Genomic DNA, 18,306 nt, shown 5'->3' on the forward strand with positions numbered 1-18,306 from the left:
AAGAGCAACCACTCCACACTGCCTGCACAAGGAGAGAGACCGCTTCACACTGCCTGCACAGGGAGAGAGACTGCTTCACACTGCCTGCACAGGGAGAGAGACCGCTTCCCACTGCCTGCACAGGGAGAGAGACCGCTTCCCACTGCCTGCACAGAGAGAGACCGCTTCATACTGCCTGCACAGAGAGAGAGAGAGACCGCTTCACACTGCCTACACAGAGAGGGAGAGAGAGACCGCTTCACACTGCCTGCACCGAGAGAGAGAGACCGCTTCACGCTTCCTGCAGAGAGAGAGAGAGAGACCGCTTCACGCTTCCTGCACAGAGAGAGAGAGAGGCCACTTCACACTGCCTGCACAGAGAGAGAAAGAGAGAGGCCGCTTCACACTGCCTGCAGAGAGAGAGAGAGGGAGACCACTTCACACTGCCTGCACAGAGAAAGAGAGAGAGACTGCCTCACACTGCCTGCACAGAGAGAGAGACCACTTCATACTGCCTGCACAGAAAGAGAGAGAGACCGCTTCATACTGCCTTCACAGAGAGAGAGAGACCACTTCATACTGCCTGCACAGAGAGAGAGCCCATTTCACACTGCCTGCTTAGAGAGAGAGAGACCGCTTCACACTGCCTGCTTAGAGAGAGAGAGACCGCTTCACACTGCCTGTACAGAGAGAGAGAGAGACCACTTCACACTGCCTGCACAGAGAGAGAAAGACCTCTTCACACTGCCTGCACAGAGAGAGAGAGAGAGACCACTTTACACTGCCTGCAGAGAGAGAGACCGCTTCATATTGCCTGCACAGAGAGAGAGAGAGAGAGACAGCTTCATACTGCCTGCAGAGAGAGAGAGAGAGAGACCACTTCATACTGCCTGCACAGAGAGAGAGAGAGAGAGAGACCGCTTCATACTGCCTACAGAGAGAGAGAGACCGCTTCATACTGCCTGCAGAGAGAGAGAGAGAGAGAGAGACCGCTTCATACTGCCTGCACAGAGAGAGAGAGAGACCGCTTCATACTGCCTGCACAGAGAGAGAGAGAGAGACCGCTTCATACTGCCTGCACAGAGAGAGAGAGAGAGAGAGAGAGGCCGCTTCACACTGTCTGCACAGAGAGAGAGAGACCGCTTCACACTGCCTGCACAGAGAGAGAGAGAACGCTTCACACTGCCTGAACAGGGAGAGAGAGAGAGAGAGACCGCTTTACACTGCCTGCAGAGAGAGAGACCGCTTCATACTGCCTGCACAGAGAGAGAGAGAGACCGATTCACCCTGCTTGCACAGGGAGAGAGAGAGAGAGACCGCTTTACACTGCCTGCACAGAGAGAGAGAGACCGCTTTACACTGCCTGCACAGAGAGAGAGAGAGAGAGAGAGAGACCGCTTCACACTGCCTGCACAGAGAGAGAGAGACCGCTTTACACTGCCTGCACAGAGAGAGAGAGAGAGAGACCGCTTCACACTGCCTGCACAGAGAGAGAGAGAGAGAGACCGCTTCACACTGCCTGCACAGAGAGAGAGAGAGACCGCTTCACACTGCCTGCACAGAGAGGGAGAGAGAGAGAGAGAGATCGCTTCACACTGCCTGCACAGAGAGAGAGAGAGAGAGAGAGAGAGAGAGCGCTTCATACTGCCTGCAGAGAGAGAGAGAGAAACTGCTTCATACTGCCTGCACAGAGAGAGAAAGAGAGAGACCGCTTCATACTGGCTGCACGGAGAGAGAGAGAGAGACCGCTTCATACTGCCTGCACAGAGAGAGAGAGAGAGACCGCTTCATACTGCCTGCTCAGAGAGAGAGAGAGAGAGAGAGAGAGAGAGACCGCTTCACACTGCCTGAACAGGGAGAGAGAGAGACCGCTTCACACTGCCTGCACAGAGAGAGAGACCGCTTCACACTGCCTGCAGAGAGAGAGAGAGACCGCTTCACACTGCCTGCACAGAGAGAGAGACCGCTTCACACTGCCTGCACAGAGAGAGAGAGACCGCTTCACACTGCCTGCACAGAGAGAGAAAGACCACTTCATACTGCCTGCATAGAGAGAGAGAGAGAGAGAGGGAGACCGCTTCACACTGCCTGCACAGAGAGAGAGACCGCTTCACACTGCCTGAACAGGGAGAGAGAGAGAGACCGCTTTACACTGCCTGCAGAGAGAGAGAGAGAGACTGCTTCATACTGCCTGCACAGAGAGAGAGAGAGACTGATTCACACTGCCTGCACAGGGAGAGAGAGAGAGACCGCTTTACACTGCCTGCACAGAGAGAGAGAGTCCTTCAAATTTGAATGGAATACATCCTCTATCAAATACCCTAACAGCGCACACAGACTCTCTTTACACCAACAAATACCTGCCCCTTTACCAAAAACTGGAAACAGGACTTAAGAAATGGTCTAAAAACGACTTATCCTGGCTAGGCAGAGCAAACTCCATTAAAATTACTTTAATCCCTAGAATCCTTTACCTATTCTGCACCCTCCCCATCCCAATAAGGAAAGATCAGTTACGTTCATTCCAGAGTAAAATAATCAAATTTGTCTGGGATAACTCAGGATACAGAATCCCCCAACACATTCTGCTTCTTCACAGGAAGAAGGGAGGTCTCGGATTGCCACGTCTATATAAATACTTCTTAGCTACTAGACTGGCCTAACTCTCCACAGTATACTCATGACTGGAAAAGCCGTATTGGGTTCACATAGAAAGGCAGGCAGTCCCCCACTTTACCCTGGACTTCCTGCTCTGGTGCCCCCAGAAAAAAAAGACCTCCAATTTTGTCCCCTACCCTATCTCTCTTCAATGCCCTCTGGGACAACATCCAAAACCTGCCAGCTCTGGTATCAACAGGCCGGGAAGGGTTAGCAGCCTGGGGGACAAGTCCAGTCAAGTGGCCCATTGAACCACTGAATCAGCTCACCATCCATCTACAACACATTCCCTGTACAGAGAGAGAGGGAGACTGCTCTACATTGCCCCAAAGAGAGAGAGACCACTTCTCACTGCCTGCACAGAGAGAGAGACCGCTTCACACTGCCTGCACAGAGAGAGAGAGACCGCTTCACACTGCCTGCACAGAGAGAGAGAGAGGCCGCTTCACACTGCCTGCACAGAGAGAGGGACTGCTTCACACTGCCTGCACAGAGCGAGAGACCACTTCACACTGCCTGCACAGAGAGAGACCACTTCACACTGCCTGCACAGAGAGAGGCAGCTTCACACTGCCTGCAGAGAGAGAGACCGCTTCACACTGCCTGCACAGAGACAGACCGCTTCACACTGCCTGCAAAGAGACAGACCGCTTCACACTGCCTGCACATAGAGAGACCGCTTCACACTGTCTGCAGAGAGAGAGACCGCTTCACACTGCCTGCACAGAGAGAGACCCCGCTTCACAGTGCCTGCACAGAGAGAGCGGTCACTCTGTGCGGGCAGTGTGAAGCGGTCAGTCTCTGTACAGGCAGTGTGAAGTGGAGCAGTCTCTCAGAGAATGGAGTAGAGACTGAGAAAAAGAGCTTGCCCCTTCCCCACACCCAGTACACAGACCAATGAGACTGCAGGAAGATGAAGACTAAAGACTGTGCTGTCACTGCCGCCACACTATGAGCTACATGTGGAGCTTCTCTGGTGAGTGAGCACCACACCACTGGGCAAGCCAAGCAAGCAAAGTAGCCGAGAGTCACAGTGAGTGCAGCAGGCTAAACATGCAAGTCTTGCTGTCTCCCTGGCATGACCACCAGATTCACCAGGGTGCAGGCTCCTCCTGTGTCAATTGCGGGTAGTAAGAAATGCACATGCAGGCACACGCCGGAGCACTGACCAGATTAAGGGCATCATGGGCCTGATGCTGCAGCGGAGCAGGTTTAGGAGAGGCAGAGATATGAGGTAAGTAATGTCATATCCCAGCTCTCGCCCAGACTTGTTCACTGCCCCACAGGTGTAATGCTAGGGAAGCCCAGCACTTGAATTACCAAGCTTCCGTAAGAGCCGTGTGTCGGTGTGTGCTCTGAGGTGAATGTTTCCAAGCCATCAGAATACAGAATACAGTGATCACTGCTGGAAGCTATAGCAGCCAGCAGTGATCGCTAAAAAAATAAATAAAGACACGCTGGTTGTACTGTCAGTTGATAGAGTCAAATTCTGTACAACCAGCCTGCCATAGATAGATTGAAATTTCTGCTGAACCAGCAGAATTTCAATCTGTCTATGGTAGCCTAAATCCACCAGTCTCTGGGTTTAATAATATCCTCAAATCTTCTGAAAGGGGGGCTCCACTTAGGTGTAAAAATTCACTTTGAACTCCACCTTATTTCCATAACTCTCTTTAGGGTACTTTCACACTGAAGGCGCTTTAGTGCTTAAAATAGCGCCTGTAAACTGCCTCTCATGCCACCCCAGGGTGAAAGCCCCGAGTGCTCTCCCACTGGGGTGGTGCGCTGAAAGTCTTGCAAGCAGCATTATTGGGGCGGTTTGGGAGAGGTGCCCTGCCCATTGAAATTAATGCAACACGAGTGTTTTTAACCCTTTCTTCAGCTGCTAGTGGGGGTTAAAAGCGCCCTGCTAGCGCTGCTAAAACAATGGTAAAACGCCACTAAAACGAGCAGCGCTTTACCACTACCGCCCATACCACCCCAGTGTGAAAGTAGCCTTAGGTATTCGATATGCAAACAAAAAGGTGAGAGCACATCTAATACCTACAGAGAGTAATGGAAATAAGGTGGCGTTCAAAGTGAACCGTGTCATTACCTGCAGGGATTGGCATTTAGGGGGTTAAAACAGGCAGGGATGAAATGTGATATCAACTACTCACTGCCTGTCAAATGTCTCTGAAAAGTGACCTGAGCATGGATCACTTTTCAGTGAATACAAGCATTTAGGCTCACACTGGTGTGCTGCGGTTTGGCTGCAGTGCAGGTGTACTGGCGGGTGTCACATCCCCTCAGACTTCTTTTAGATTACACATTTTTGCTGCATGTTCTGAAAGTGCACCAAAGATGCAGCATGCAGGACGTTTTGTGCACTTTCAGGACATGCAGTAAATGGGAAACCTCTATGGGACAAAGGGCAACATGCAGGATGACTGCCAGTACACCAGCACTGCAGCCAAACTGCAGCATGCCAGTGAGAGCCCACATCATACCACCAAGAGGGCAAGATACTGGCACAGGCTGCTAGAAAAAAACTCTTTGGCTGCAGAGAGGAGGCGCTCACTTATTTGGACGGTCCCAGCCTCCCAGGAGACTCACTGGATTCTAGCTGTGGCTGTGTGAGAGTGTGGGCGGGGAAAGAGAGAGCAGGTCCAGCCTATGCCAGCCATTCATGTGGAGAAAGAAGGGGCTGGGCGAGGCTGGGCAGAGCTGTGCTGTGCTGTGTAACACAGACTGTCAGCCCTGATATGAAGACATCGCTGGCTCACAGTACTGGACTCGGCCAGCTCAAGAACTGTGCATGTGCGGTTTTGAGCTGACACTAAAGCAGCCTTTGCAACAGCATACCAGAGCAGCCCAGGGGGCAATTGCATTCCTGCCCCCTGGCCCAGCTCGCCTCTGTCAACAGGGCACCCTCTTGCCCACATATCTCACAACCCAGACTTCCCCCTGGACTAGACATCAAATCCTTCAAATGGTGGCTGGACAAAGGCCTGTACTGCATAGGACATTTTTTCACCTCTAAGGGCCCCTCACCCTTGGCCACTGTATTAGGAAATTAGACCTCCCGGACTTGGAAAAATTCAGATTTGGGCAGATTTCACACTTCCTATGCAAAATCTGGACAGACAAACCATTCCCACCCAAATTTATGGATTATGAACTTTGGTGTGGGGCAAAGGGGAGGCATCTTAATAATCTACTCATCACTCATCTGCCCGACAGATAAATCCTCCTACATGACAGCATGGAAGGCTGACCTTCAACACGAGTGGGACCTGGAGACCTGGCAAACTACATGTTTTAAATCATTCTGGGGCATTCTAAACATTTCCCTGATGGAAGCCAACTTAAAGGTGCTCACAAGATGGTACTTGTAGCCCACTAGACTTGCATCCATTTACCCCTCAGCAAATCCATGCTGCTTAAGGGGCTGCCAACTCCTGGGCTCAATGGGGCATATCTGGTGGGAGTGTCCCAGAGTCAGACCATTCTGGAAGAGAATTTTTAACCTTATTTACAGGGTCATCAATTGCATGGTCCTCAGGTCCTCAACTGTCGCCCTTCTGAACATCCATATTCCACATATTTTCAAGCCTAAACAGAAACTGATCCACTTTATTCTCCTAGGAGTAAAGCTTACTATTGCTAGGGCATGGAAACAGCCCAAGATATCCATAGCAGCAGTAGAACACAAGATCTCATGAATTATGTCTCAAAAAAAATTATCCAGCATCCTCATGGACACAACCCAAAAATTTGAAACACTCTTGGAACCGCGAGCCACATTCCAAGGAGTCTTACTCACTCAAAGGGTTTTCCCCAACCACCCAGAACCAACAAACTAATGTTCGGCACATGCTCCTTTTCCTATTCTTCTCTTCCTCCCTTCTTTTCACTCTCTTTCTAACCCCTGTTAGAATGGTATGTTTATGGGGGATGTTCTAATATCTTTTAATCAATGCTCATTGATAGCAATCATGGTCTAGTAGGTTTCCTAGTAAAATAAAGGAGGTTCCCTGAAGTCAAATGCCTGTTTGTTCGTTCGAGGGCTTCGGGGTGGAAATTTGGTGGTGTGTGTGTGTGTGTGTGTGTGTGGGGGGGGGGGGGTCACGCCTGGGCATGGCTTGATCCCATTAGGGGTGCCCAGATCAGGGATGACCCCCTCTTCCACCTGTCCCCTCAACCCTCTTGTTGAAAGCCTTTTGCTCCGCTGCCATAAGAACCTCGAAAAAACCTTATAGGGCCTTGTTGCTATTGATTTGTAACACATCCTCCCCATTACAATGTCAAATATCTCTATATATGTCGTGTTCATATTCTGTTCTGTTTTTCTCTGCAATGAAAAATAAAAATCTTTTGAAAGTAAAAATAAAAACTCAGTGCACACTCCAAAGCAATGCCTTTGTACTGGTGACGTCACCTCCTACCTAAAGGGAAGGCTTTTCAGGGGACACTGCTCTCTTTATATACCCTCCTCTTCCACTCCATCCATTAATTAGCCCTGCACTGCCCAGATGACTGCAGCAGGCAAACAAATCATCTAGGAAAGCTCCATAAAATAATGCATTCATATATCATAATAAAATTAGATAAAAAGTAGACTGATAGTGAGAAAAAAAATGTTTTAGTTTCTTTCTAAAAGCAATATATATAACAGATATAGATAAACATGTGTATGTATAAGTGTGTAAACACACATACACTATAAAACAAAATGTTTTTATTCATATCAATGTATTAAAAAGTCACAAAAAATAAATATATATGTCTTTATAAATGTAAATGATATAATCTCCCGTCTGTGGAAAAACTGGAATTTGAACTGATGACCCCAGTGCTACTAGGCAGACGTGCTAACCACTTGGCCACTGCACTGCAACATATATACACAAATATCTAAAACATACATACATTTTTTAATACTACTAAGTTTTAGTCTAAAGCCGCGTACACACGGGCGGACTGTATGGCCTACTTAGTCCGTCAGACAATCCGACGGACAGTCCGTCCTACTTTCAAATGAACGGACTTGACCACACACGGATGCACAAACAGTCCGTCGAAAGCTTGCGCGATGACGTGTACAGCACGTACGACGGGACTAGAAATAGGAAGTCCAATACACAGCAATGCAACCTTTCGCCGTGTAAATCCTTTCTGAGCATGCGCCATTCTTAGTCGGTCGAACTAGCCTACTGACGAGCGGATTGTCCACTGAAACCAAAGTATGACGGACAGTATTTAGAAAAATCTGAAATACTTAGTACGCCAGACTGCACGCTGAAAAAGTCCGCTGAAGCCCACACACGAGCGGACTGTCCGCTGAAATGTGTTTCGACGGACTAAGTAGGCCATACAGTCCACCCGTGTGTACGCGGCTTAATAAGCATCAGTGTTGGCCTTCTGTTGATAGGGACCTACCCATTAATTGAGAACAAAGAATTTGATGTCCAGATTCAGACCCTTACTACCCCTATCCCCCCCCCCAGAATGTGGTACCTTTCAAACTCGACTATGGCACTTACTGTAATGCCTGGAGAGATTTGTAATTTCCTAGTAATACTTTACAAAAATGCTCTTTAATTTGATATATAGAGTTTTTGATATGAGCATTTAATTGCATAAATCACACCCTTATCTGCACAGGTAACAAGGTTCTCCGAGGTGTACACCTGCTGGTCTCCAGGGTTCACAAAATATTTTTCTTTCTATTGGTGTTTTTACAAGCCATGCATGATTTGCATCTAATAAACCCCCTCAGATGATCCTGTATATTCTTAATTAGTTTATTCCTGACTGTGATACATTTAGCTAAGCCCATGAAACTTCTACTTTTTTGGCAGCAGAGGATTTTTGAACATGGAGAGGGCTGTGCTAAACTCTTGGCCAGGGCCGGTGCTCCCACTAGGCAAACTAGGAAGCCGCCTAGGGTGCACAGCTGCCTAGGGGGTGCAGCTGACCCTTGCCTCACCTCTTCCTCCTCCCCATTGCTCCCGGCAGGGCCACTGATTAGGGGGGCTAGACAGCAAGGCATTCAATGCGGCAGGCAGGTGGTATTGCAGAGCTATGTGCAGCATTCCCCCTCTGCCTCCCGCTGGCTTTAACATGCTGGAGGGAGAGGGACTGACCTGTGTGACAGGCAACCAATAGCGCTGCTCTTCTGAGTGGGAGGGTGTGGCTGCTAAGTTGCCCCACCAACTCCTTAGCCAATAAGATTGCCCAGCCCGCCACCTTTTATCAAAAGATGCTAGTGGCCAGAGCAGGGTGGGATGGAGAGTTTTTCCAACATACCTGGGAAGGAAGAAGGTATGATCACATCTTATCACACATGTCACAGTCTCATTGGTAATGCCAAACACCGTCTACAGAAGTCTAATCATCTGTGAGTTCTCATGTCCTGTGTGTAGACTATGCAATGCTCACAGTGATCGAGGGATGACTTCCCGTCCATCTTCTCACACCGCCCCTTATATTTGTATTTATTTACAGTGCACACAGGAGGTAAATGATGATTAGACTTCTGGAAGACACTGCAACTTCAGCTGTTTCTAGAAAGCTGTTTGTGCCAGAGTCTGGTGTCAGTCATCCATGATTTGTTTGACCCTTTCCTTGTTATCTTTGAAGAAATTAGCTGGTCAGGCTAGGAGCTTCACAGACCTGTCAATCATTTCACAGATCCTGTACTTGAGCAATTGACAGTTGGTAAAGTTCTTTTTTGTGCCACTTTGTTATATCTTGTAAAATCCTGTTTACACAGTACAGTAATCAATGTTTTTCCACATCGGTCACTGCTAGGACATACTTTCAACCATGTCTGCAGTCTCTGATCATCTCCTGTATCATGTCTGCAGTCTTTGACCATCTCTTATACTATGTTTGCAGAATTTGACCCTCTCCTGTAGTACGTTTTGCCATCTATGACCTCTCCTATAGTATGTTTTGCAGTCTCTGATCCTCTTGTGTAGTAAGTTTTTCTGTCTCTGACCCTCTCCTGTAGTACGTTTTGCAGTTTCTGACTCTCTCCTGTAGTACGTTTTGCAGTCTCTGACTCTCTCCTGTAGTACGTTTTGCAGTCTCTGACTCTCTCACTTTTTTTTTGTATATTCTCTTTTTATTAATTATTATTTTATTATTACAAAATTGGTAGCTTCACCTTTAATTTCTATACATTATTCTTTATTAAACGACCAGCATAACATATCAATAACTGGATAAAAGAAAATCAGAATTAAATGGGTAGATAAATTAACTGAAATAATAATTGCCTGGTAATATTTAAAATCCGGTGCTGCTAACCCCCCATATTGTTTCCCCTTTACCGGTGTTCCATATGCAATTCTAGAATGTTTGTGTCTCCATATATATTTTAAGACTAAAGCCACGTACACACGGGCGGACTGTCTGGCCAACTTAGTCCGTCAGACAATCCGACGGACAGTCCGTCATACTTTCGAATGAACGGACTTGACCACACACGGATAGCCAAACAGTCCGCCCGAAAGCTTGCGCGATGACGTACAGCACGTACGACGGGGCTAGAAATAGGAAGTCCAAGACACAGCAAAGCACCCTTTGGGCTCCTTCTGCTGACTTTGCGTTAGTAGAAGTTTGGTTAGAGACAATTCGCGCTTTTCAGACTTCAGCTTAATTTGTCCGTTTACTGCGGCGCAGTCTACCTGTGAGGTTTGTATCTGTCTTTCGGTACGCGTGGATCAGTTGGTACCTGTTGTTAGGCGCTTCTGGTCCGCGCGTTTCTGGGTTTCAGGTCGTTCTTCATAGGTCTGGCTGTTCTTCAGTGCGTTCAGTTGAGCTTGTTTGTCCAGCCGACCGTTTCAAAGCCATGGAGAGTGGACGTACTCGGGAACGAGTTCGTGCTATATTGGGGCTTGGTGTTGGGGTTAATACTTTGACCCGAGCCCAGTCTGTGAACAGGGTGAGGAGGAGTTCATGGACAAAGAATTGGTTGCGCCAGCGTGACCAATTCTCGCATATGCCTTTACTCCGTGAGATCCGTGAGAATAATCCTGATGATTTCAGGAATTATCTCAGGATGACGGACCCCGTTTTTCACCGTCTGCTGGCTTTGCTGATACCTGCATGCGGCAAGCCATCACTCCGGAGCAGAGGCTCGTCGCCACGTTGCGCTACTTGGCGACAGGGAGAAGCCTTCAGGACCTCAAGTTCTCGACAGGCATCTCCCTCCAGGCTCTGGGGATCATTATTCCAGAGACCTGTTCTGCCATTATTCGGGTCCTGCAGAAGGAATATATGAAGGTAAGTTTGTTCTTTTAATATTGCATTATATGCATTGTATGTTTGTATTAATTTCATCATGAATTTTAATATCCATGACAGGAATATGCTGTGAATGTCCCCTTTATATGAATGCATGCATTTTTTTTTTTTTTTTATGTTTTTTTTTTATTTTTTATTTTTTTTGTGTCATTTTTTTTTAGCTTTTTACCTTTTTGTGTCCCACGTGCATATTTGCTTTCACTAACGTCCCCAGCATGCAATCCTGGGCCCCTATACACCCACAGCCGAGACTGTTTTTCTCTAATTCATATTGTCAGCTCCATTGTACTGTTTTACTGCCCCCCCACCCTTTGTATACTCTTTGTATACACCCTTTGTGTGTATGTGTGTGTGTATATATATATATATATAGGGATTGTATACTCATTAATTAGGCCCCCATCCCACTCAAATTGGTTGCAGGGATTGTATACTCATTAATTAGTCCCCCACCCCACTCAAATTGGTTGCAGGGATTGTATACTCATTAATTAGTCCCCCACCCCACTCAAATTGGTTGCAGGGATTGTATACTCATTAATTAGGCCCCCACCCCACTCAAATTGGTTGCAGGGATTGTATACTCATTAATTAGGCCCCCCCCACTCAAATTGGTTGCAGGGATTGTATACTCATTAATTAGGCCCCCACCCCACTCAAATTGGTTGCAGGGACTGTATACTCATTAATTAGGCCCCCACCCCACACAAATTGGTTGCAGGGATTGTATACTCATTAATTAGTCCCCCACCCCACTCAAATTGGTTGCAGGGATTGTATACTCATTAATTAGTCCCCCACCCCACTCAAATTGGTTGCAGGGATTGTATACTCATTAATTAGTCCCCCACCCCACTCAAATTGGTTGCAGGGATTGTATACTCATTAATTAGTCCCCCACCCCACTCAAATTGGTTGCAGGGATTGTATACTCATTAATTAGTCCCCCACCCCACTCAAATTAGTTGCAGGGATTGTATACTCATTAATTAGGCCCCCACCCCACTCACCCACCTAACTTATGTCCCCTGGTCCATCAGAGGGCTGAGTAATCTGTGAATTGGGCCGTCTTTTTTTTTGTTTGATGACAAACTTTTTCAATATTTCTGTTTAACTGTTGTTCCAAAATGTTTTTGAGTTTTATTTGTTAAGCATTGTTTGGATTTAATGACTAATTTTGTTTTTTTTCCTGTGTTTGACTCCCCAGTTTCCTTCCACGCCACAGGAATGGCAGACTGTGGCTTCCCAATTCGCTGCCCGTTGGGACTTTCCCAACTGTGGAGGGGCGATCGACGGGAAACATGTGAGGATTGTGCCCCCACCCCATTCGGGGTCCTACTATTGGAATTATAAGGGTTCCATAGTGTGGTGTTAATGGCGGTGGTGTCAGCACAATGTGACTTTCTGTATGTGGATGTGGGGAAGAACGGCCGGATGTCTGACGGAGGAGTCTTTAGGCAGACCGAGTTCTGCCACCGTCTCATCACTGGTGGCCTGGACTTGCCACCAGATGCCGAGAATGTGGAGGGTCTACCGTTTGTGTTTATTGCTGATGAAGCGTTCGGTCTGAGTGACCATCTGATGAAACCCTTCCCCCAAAGGACCCTCACCCCGGAGAGGAGTGTTTTTAATTACCGGCTGGCCAGAGCAAGAAGGGTTGTGGAGAATGCCTTTGGTATTATGGCCAGCCGGTTCCGTCTGTTTATGACAGCAATCAACTTAGCAGAGTATAAACTGAACTATGTAATTCTTTGCTGCTGCATTTTGCACAATTTTCTACGCAAACTTTCAGGAAACCAGTACCTGCAACCAATTGGGCCTGAGGCCGGACTAATATTACCTGAACTCACAGGGCTGGATCGTGCCCATCCTGGCTTAGCCCCCCAAACAGCATGTGAGGTGCGTGACCGGTATGTCAGCTATTTTAATGGTAGGGGGGCCAACCAATGCCAGCTGACCAATAAAAATTTATTTTTCTTGAAATATGTATTGTCTGTTCACATTTTTAAGTTTGGTTCTTGTTTGCTTTTCACGGTGCTTGTCTCCTACATTCTCCTAATTCAGGGATATGCAATTGGCCAACCTCCAGCTGGTGCAAAACTACAAGTCAATCATGCCTCTGGGTCTCATGCTGGCTTAGCCCCCCAAACAGCATGTGAGGTGCGTGACCGGTATGTCAGCTATTTTAATGGTAGGGGGGCCAACCAATGCCAGCTGACCAATAAAAATTTATTTTTCTTGAAATATGTATTGTCTGTTCACATTTTTAAGTTTGGTTCTTGTTTGCTTTTCACGGTGCTTGTCTCCTACATTCTCCTAATTCAGGGATATGCAATTGGCCAACCTCCAGCTGGTGCAAAACTACAAGTCAATCATGCCTCTGGGTCTCATGCTTGTGGCTGTCAGTCTTGCTATGCTTCATGGGACTTGTAGTTCTGCAACAGCTGGATTTCCACTAATTGCATATTCCTGTCCTAGTGCATTTGTATTGCAAAGTGGTTTTTGCCAATAGTAAATAAGGCCCTTTGTGACAGAAAACACAAAATGACTTCCCAAACTGGTATTGAGTATTGAAAGAAGTAGACACACACACACACACACATCTTTTTTTTTTTTTTAAATTTGTAATAGTGCACATTCCAACCAGTGCCTCTTTTTTAGATATTTTTTTTTTAGTTTTTTGTTTTTTTGTAAAATGTTTTTTTTTTGTAGACATATAAATATATATATATATATAAAATAAAATTATAAAAAAAATACATAAAATCTAATTTTTAACTATTTACAGAAAACAAGGGGTAAAGCCAAATTTTGAAGATGCACACCAAAAATTGGTAATGTCAACATGTGCTATCTACCATCATGAGTGATCAATGGACGTGTTTGGTGGGTGCAATCCCTTCCTCTCACATACTAGAATGAGGAAGGGTTTGCAAACACCAAATGCGTACATTGCGATCCTCTGATGGCACATAGCACATGTTGACACACCGTGTGCATCTTCAAAATTTGGCCTCTAAAAACAATGTTCTAAAAACATTAAAAACTTTTCGACAAGGAAATGAAGAACATGATCTTTCGTTTTAGGGAAAAGGGGCTTAGATTCTCCCTAAAACATCGATCATGTTCTTCATTTCCTGCCTCATAGTGTCCAGTTCTCGTTGCATGGTAATCATGTTGTTCTGCATCAAATCAATCTTGCCATTCCAGGCCATGATCTGACCAATGAGTCTCTGGGCACTATCAGTGGTAAATGGCTCCGCTTGTCCTTCCACAACCAGATCATCACCTAAAAACATGTGTAGATAAAAAATTGGTTAAAATATACAGCCATTAATTGTTTACCTTAAGCTGGGTTGTCAGACACTCACTTTGTGGGGTGCGTATCTCCACCACCTCTTCCTCCTCCACATCTAGCCCTGGGCTGGGCTGATCCAGCTCGAACACTGGGCTGGGCTGCTCCCTTTCGGACACTGGGCTGGGCAGCTCCATCTCGGACACTGGGCTTGGGCTAACTGCCCAATCAGGCTGGTGAGGTCGGGGGGTCCTGGGCTGCTCCGCCTCTTGTCTGAGTCTTTGTTCCCCTATGAGAATGAAAAAAAACAAAAAAAAAAAGGTATACTTTTAAGCATAGTGATATTTGAGTTCAGAAATTGGAATCTGAAACATTGGTTTGAAGTGGTGTACAATTATTAGCTGGTTATTACAAGATCCTAGTTTAATACATCATTAAAATTACATTTTTTTAGTTAGGCTGTGTTCAGACTGCTGCGATGTGCGAACGCTGCAAATCTACTGTGGTTTCACGCATCGCATGCCACCCGGAGGCAGTTCACACTGCCCTATGTGACCTGCTGGGAGTGTCAGTGTAAAGTTTTATTGACACCTCCAAATTATTTCTCATATCACAGTGCAATCTTTAAACTCGGACAGGAATCGGACCACATGGTGTGAACACCCATGTGATCCGATTCGGCTGTGGACTAAAAAAAGGGCCATGTACAAGTTTGGGCCGGATGTGATGCGAATTCAGCCATACTATATGTATGGCTGAAATTGCATCACACAGAGATCACATGTGATTTGCACTGCAGTGCGGTGCAAATCACATTCGATCTCGTACATTGCAGCAATGTGAACCTAGCCTTTAACCAAACTGTGATACTTTATATCTTTTGTCCAAGTTTCACAGACGGACACACTCGAATCATCCCCTGGAGTACCTGTGTGTGATTATGTCAAAAAATGTTCTATGATGTCCCAAACTACACTAAATGATTGCCAGTCCAGATGTTGAACCAGCATTTTATCTACCTATCTATCTATCTATCTATCTATCTATCTATCTATCTATCTATCTATCTATCTATCTATCTATCTATCTATCTATCTATCTATCTATCTCATTTTTTTATTTAGACTACATTACACTGAATAAATTTATGAAACTTTATTAAAAATGTATATCCTAAACTGAGTGTGACAATTCAGTTTATCATGAACAATACAAAAAAATTAATAACTAATTAAAATCTAATCCAACACCAGATAAATTTACACCATATACAAATTCATGCTATTTACGTCCACCTATATACGAACAAGCATATTCGCTCATTACATGAACTATTAACCACACGAACGATCAAATTCGTCCAGATTTACAAATATATCGTATACCTATATGAACGATTATGTCCGACCGTCACGATAAACGCGGAGTTTACTCACTTTTTTTCTGGGCCTTTTTGATTCTATGGTATTGGTCCGGCTCCCTGGATTTGATGTCGGACCATCGTTTCCGGAGCTGATCCTTGCCTCTTCGGACCCCAAATTTGCTTTGCAAAGTTTCGACAACTAGATTCATGATGCAGTTTTTGCGGATATTGGGTTTGGGATACGGGCCATTTTCCCCATCGTAATCCTCCCTTCTCAATATATCCACCATCTCCACCATCTCTTCAAAGGCCATGTTTGTGGCCTTATACCTCTTCCTTGCTCCGGAAGCATGGGGTTGAGGGCTTTCCTCCGCGCTGCTCACTGAAATTCCGTCCGCCATTTTCATCTATCAATCTCCCACAGCGGAACGAGGGTAAAAGGGGCGGGGAAATACGGTCCCACGGAATGTCAGGGGCGGGCAACGTGGGCGACGCAGGCGGAGCTTGAACGCATGCGCTGTATATAAAGCGTTACCGCGAGGCCGTACGTTTGTCCGAACGGAAGCAGCGAGTGCTAAACGCGACGGTAAGATGGTTATCTTTTTATTTTATTTTAATTTTAAGCCTGCGTTAGGAATGTATATAGTGAGATTTCACCTTGTTGATGGTTAATTGATTTTTATGTGGGTTGGTGGTTGAGTGGGGTTGGTGTTTTGTGTGGTAGTGTGGGGGTGGGGGTGGGTGTATGGGGGGGGGGTAGTGTGTGTGTGTGTGTGTGTGTGTGTGTGTGGGGGGGTGTGGGGGTGGGTGTATGGGGGGGTAGTGTGTGTGGGGGGGTAGTGTGTGTGGGGGGGTAGTGTGTGTGTGGGGGGGTAGTGTGTGTGGTAGTGTGTGTGCGGGTGGGGGTGGGTGTATGGGGGGTAGTGTGTGTGTGGGGGGGTAGTGTGTGTGGGGGGGTAGTGTGTGTGTGGGGGGGTAGTGTGTGTGGGGGGGTAGTGTGTGTGTGGGGGGGGTAGTGTGTGTGGGGGGGTAGTGTGTGTGTTGGGGGGTAGTGTGTGTGGGGGTGGGTGTATGGGGGGGTAGTGTGTGTGTGGGGGGGTAGTGTGTGTGGGGGGGTAGTGTGTGTGTGGGGGGGTAGTGTGTGTGGGGGGGGTAGTGTGTGTGGGGGGGTAGTGTGTGTGTGTGGGGGGTAGTGTGTGTGTGTGGTAGTGTGTGTGGGGGGGGTAGTGTGTGTGGTAGTGTGTGTGGGTGTATGGGGGGGTAGTGTGTGGGGGGGTAGTGTGTGTGGGGGGGGTAGTGTGTGTTGGGGGGTAGTGTGTGTGGGGGGGTAGTGTGGGTGTAGTGTGTGTCTCGCCTACATTGTCACAATATAAATAGTGTGCATTTGGTCTGACATTAGTATTTATGTTTTTTTTGTTGTTTTTTTTGTTTTTTACAGAAATCAAAATGCAAAAGTATACTCCAGACCCCTTTAAGGAGGAGGCCTTCCTCTCCACATTTATCGATATGTTGGAGATGCACAGGAGCCTGTGGGATTCCAAACACCCACAATATTCAAACCGTCCTGGCCGGAGGAAGACACTGGGGACAATTTTGCATTTTGTGAAAACCCGACTCCCCCAGGCAGGCCTTAACTTTGTGAGCTCCAAAATTCCGAACCTGCGTAACGTGTATAGGCGGGAGAGCAAAAAGGTCCTAGACTCCCAAACATCAGGAGCAGCAGCAGATCAGATCTATGTACCTAAGCTGTGGTATTACGACAGGCTGCGTTTTCTGGATGACACGTCAGAAGCCAGGCAGTCACTTTCCACTCTTCCGTCTACCCTTCCCTCCACCCTTCCCTCCACCTCAGGTGAGCCATCCCAGGAAGATCCAGACCCTTCCTTGCTGGACGAAGTTGATGCGCCCAGCTGGAGCCAGGTATATTTTAGTTTCTAAAGTTAGGATTGCTCAAATATTAATGATGTAAAGTTCAATGTTTGAATTGCTTCCAAATCTTGGATTTCATCAGGAATTAAATTAGATATAAGGATACAGTAGTTTCCACAAATGTGGCTCAAATCTTGGTGAACTGATGGAAAAATGATGGTGTCAAAATGATAGCCTTTTGTATTTCAAGACAAATGTATTTGCAAGTGAAAACTGTAAAATTGTTAGTGATTGATGATTTCAAAATATAGACATATTTTATTTATTGATTTCTTTGTTTTTTTACACAGGATGAGCTCACCCAGGAGGAGGCCGGGACCAGTGGTATGGGGGAGGAGGCCGGGACCAGCCACACGCAGGAGCTATCTGGGCCCAGCAGGAGTCGGACCGAAAGTCAGGTCCCTCCCCTCCGCCTAGCCAGCAAAAGGCCCAGGAGGATGACGCAGACAGAGGAGGAGTCATTGGCGCTTATACGCCAAGCCACCCAAGTGCTGAGTAAACCCCCCAATCCTGAGGAGGCCTACGGTACATATTTGGCAAGCAAGTTGCTAGAAATGGAGAAGGCACAGCGCAACTTGTGCAAAGCCATTTTTTTTTGACACGATTCAACGGGGTCTGAAGGGTGAGCTAACACCAACCACCAGACTGTACAACACAGACCCTACTGCTCCTCCTCCTCCTCCTCCTCCTCCTCCTCCTACCACAAGTCCACCACCAGAGGCACAGCCTCCAGCGAAGCGTGGAGGGAAGGCTAGACGGAAGAGTCGGAAGTGACTGCCTGGCTTCA

The sequence above is a fragment of the Lithobates pipiens genome, unplaced genomic scaffold (genome assembly GCF_037356315.1).
Source record: "Lithobates pipiens isolate NorthernLeopardFrog02 unplaced genomic scaffold, aLitPip1_a1.2 Scaffold_18, whole genome shotgun sequence".
NCBI classification, from domain to species: domain Eukaryota; kingdom Metazoa; phylum Chordata; class Amphibia; order Anura; family Ranidae; genus Lithobates; species Lithobates pipiens.